Raw genomic sequence first — 3,804 nt, forward strand, 5'->3', positions numbered from 1 at the left:
GGGATCCGAACTCGTGGCCTTGGTGTTATCAGCACTGCACTCTCCCGAGTGAGCCACGGGCCGGCCCTAAATGAAATATTTTAAACAAAATAAAAATTAAAGATTATACATTCTGTGTTAAAAAGAAGAGGGCTGCTCCCTGTATATGGACACAACATGATTTCCAATATAACTGTTACTTAAAAGAAAGCAAGATACTGAAGAATGTGTGACGTATGCTAATCATTTCTGTAAAATATATAAATACCTCTCTCTCTCTCTCTCTCTCTCTCACACACACACACACACACACACACGATTATCTGTTATTAAACTATCTTTAGAAGGAAACAAAAGAAAACAGAACTAGAGAGTTGCTTTGGAAGAGAAAGGGGTAGCTGAGGGACATGGTCAGAGTGAAGATGATTTTGCAATACACACTTTAGTACCTTTTACATTTTAATCTGAATTCAGATTACCATGTGCATGAGCTATCCACAGGAGGCAAGGTGAAAAGCAAAGCTCTGGAGTCTAACCACACGAGTTGAGTCTTGGCTCTCAATGTATTTACTGTGACCTTGGATATGCTACGTAATTTGTGCTTCAGTGTTCTCATGTGAATATTATTAACAGGTATATTGAGAGTAACTACACTGTTAAGTTGTTTTAAAGATTAAATGAGATGGTACAGGTTATGCACTTTAAAAAATGCCTGGGCTTGTTTTTCTTTTTCTTTTTTTTTTTTTTTATTGTTTTTGCAGCTGGCTGGTACGGGGTATCCGAATCCATGCCCTTGGTGTTACAACTCTAACCAACTGAGCTAACCTACCAATACCTGGGCCCATTTTTCTAAATAAAGCTTTCTTGGAAAACGTGCACATGGGCGGGTGCGCGCATGCGCGCGTGCGCGCGCAAACACACACACACACACACACACACACACACACACACACACAAAGTGACTGGTACATAATCAGCTATCATTATTATTATTCAAAAATTTAACACAATAAAATACTTTAAAAAGTAGCCTTTCCACTAACCAAAGGAAAAGGAAGGCTTTAGAGTCAAACTGCCTGGGGTACAAATCCTGGCTCTGTCACTTATTTGTTGTATATCTCAGTTTCTTCATTTGTGAAACAAGGAAGTAATAGTTTCTATATCCTAGGATTACTGTGAGAATTAAATAATTCACATAAAGTATTTAATACAATAGCACAAAATAAATGCTTAATGCATTCTGCTGTGTGTATGTGTTTTTAAATGAATAGCCATTCCTAAGGCTTAAATATAATCTCCATACTGATAGTTCTTTATCTGCAGGCTGACCCTCTCCTTTGGGCTCCAGATTCTTCCTCAAGATACATTCTCCCTAAGAACCCTTGGACTTCTCAGGCTTCTCCCATCACTTTCAGCCAAGAGAAAGACATGCTTTCCACCTTCAGTCTATAATAATCCCCCACCCCTGCCACAACCCCAACTCAGCATCCCCATTTCAGTAAACAGTGCTACTGCCCACCCACCTGTTCCATCAAGAATCCTAGAAATCACCTTGAATCCTCTCATCCCTCACAACCCTCTTCTGGTCTATCGGCTAGTCCCTCCCAACAGTTCTACCTCTGAAATATTTCCCTAAATCAACCACAGAGGTATAAAGCACTGCAACAACTACACCCTGCTCCTATCCACGTGCCAATGTCCATATGATCATGGCACTCCCTGATTCAATCTCCAGCCCAGGTTCTCCCCACTTCTCAGACTCAAGGCCCAACTCCTCATCAACACCTGCAAGAAAACCATGATTAGAAGACCAGCTCTCCTACCCAGGCTCCTGTCTCTCTCTCCCTTACCCTAGCCACATCAGTCTAGGCTCCTGGAGGAGACCCAGCACTTTCCCACCTCAAGGCCTTTGCACGTGTTGTTCTCTCAGCCTGGAAGGCTCTGTCTCGCTACTCTTCCCATAGCTAGCTTCTTCTCATTTTCCAGAGCCTAGCTGACATGAGACTTAAAGAAGTCAAAAGGAAAGAGAAGCCAGAAAGGAAGGAACTTGAAGAGGTGAACAGCTGAGAGTGTCAACCATGAAAAGGGCACTGAGAGCCCAAGGGCATGGCAGGGAGAGGCTTTGCGAGAGGTGATGGGGGATGTGTGTGAAAGAATAAGGGGCTGGAGAAGGGCATTGGGACAAGATGGGTGGGTACAGTGACAAAATGGGGGAGGAGGCATTACAGTGACAGGCAGGGACTAAGTGAAAGTGACAGACTGAAAGCTGGAGGTGACAGGGCAGGGGATCAGTAACAAACTGGGAGCAGTCAGTAACAAGTGGGTAGACAATGCAGGTAGGTAGGCTGCAAGGACACATAGCAGCACGTGGGGGAACCATAAAGGGCGCCAAGTAAGGTGCATGGGGGAAGGCGACAGGTGTGAAAGAAAAGAGACTGGGGATGGAGGAAGGAATGGGGCAATGTGAGGTAAGGAGAGAGGCCAGGAGCACGACAGAATGGCGGTCGGAGGCTGGTGATGTCTGGAGCTGTAATGGGGTGTGACAGGAAACTGAAGCGGTGATGGAAAGGGGAGCCCAGTAACAGAAAAAGTAGTTAGTGACTGGACAGCAGGAGTGGTGACCCTGGGCACTGAGAGGGAAGTGCCTCACACTGACAGGCAGGAGAGGAGCACCGGGAGGACACTGACAGGTGCGGTTACTAACAGCAGGGCAGGGCAGGGCAGTCATAGGAAGGGTCCCTAACAAACGAGAGGTGACGGAGGACACTGACAGGAAGAAGGCACTGGCTTCAAGAGAGGACTGAGTGGGGGGCAGTGCCTTGACAGGCCTGACATGGGGCACTGACACTGAAAAGGAGAGGGACCTTGACAGGCAGCGAGGGGGGACACACTTATGGGGGAGCACACTGACAAGGGGAGCACTGACAGGTGGGAGGATCACTGAAAGGGGGTCACAGATGGGTGGAACTAACAAGGAGGGCACTGGTGGGAGGGGGCATTGACTGACAGGGGGACACTGATGGACAGGAGGGGGCACTGAAAGGAGGGGGCCACTGAGAGGAAGCGGGAATGACAGGAGGGAGGAAATGACAGGAGGCGACAATGACAGAAAGGGGGAATAACAAGAGGGGGCACTGAGAGGAGGGGGGATGACAGGAGGGGACACTGACACGAGAGAATGACAGGAGGGGACACTGACAGGAGGGGGAATGACAGGAGGGGACACTGACAGGAGGGGACTGACAGGAGGGGGAATGACAGGAGGGGACACTGGCAGGAGGGGGATGGGAAGGGGGGGGGGGGGGGGGGGGGGGGGAGGGGGGGGGGAAGGGCAGGGGGGGGTATGACAGGAGGGGGAATGACAGGAGGGGACACTGGCAGGAGGGGGATGGGAAGGGGGGGGGGGGGGGGGGGGGGGGGAGGGGGGGGGGAAGGGCAGGGGGGGGTATGACAGGAGGGGGAATGACAGGAGGGGACACTGGCAGGAGGGGGATGGGAAGGGGGGGGGGGGGGGGGGGGGGGGGAGGGGGGGGGGAAGGGCAGGGGGGGGTATGACAGGAGGGGGAATGACAGGAGGGGACACTGACAGGAGGGGACACTGGCAGGAGGGGACACTGGCAGGAGGGGAATGAGAGGAGACACTGACAGGAGGGGGAATGACAGGAAGGGACACTGACAGGAGGGGGAATGACAGGAGGGGACACTGGCAGGAGGGGGAGTGACAGGAGAGGGAGTGACAGGAGGGAGAATGACAGGAGGGGGAATGACAGGAGGGGACACTGACAGGAGGGGGAATGACAGGAGCGGGACACTGACAGGGGGGGG

This window comes from Galeopterus variegatus, unplaced genomic scaffold (genome assembly GCF_000696425.1).
Source record: "Galeopterus variegatus unplaced genomic scaffold, G_variegatus-3.0.2 Scaffold454, whole genome shotgun sequence".
In the NCBI taxonomy this organism is placed as follows: domain Eukaryota; kingdom Metazoa; phylum Chordata; class Mammalia; order Dermoptera; family Cynocephalidae; genus Galeopterus; species Galeopterus variegatus.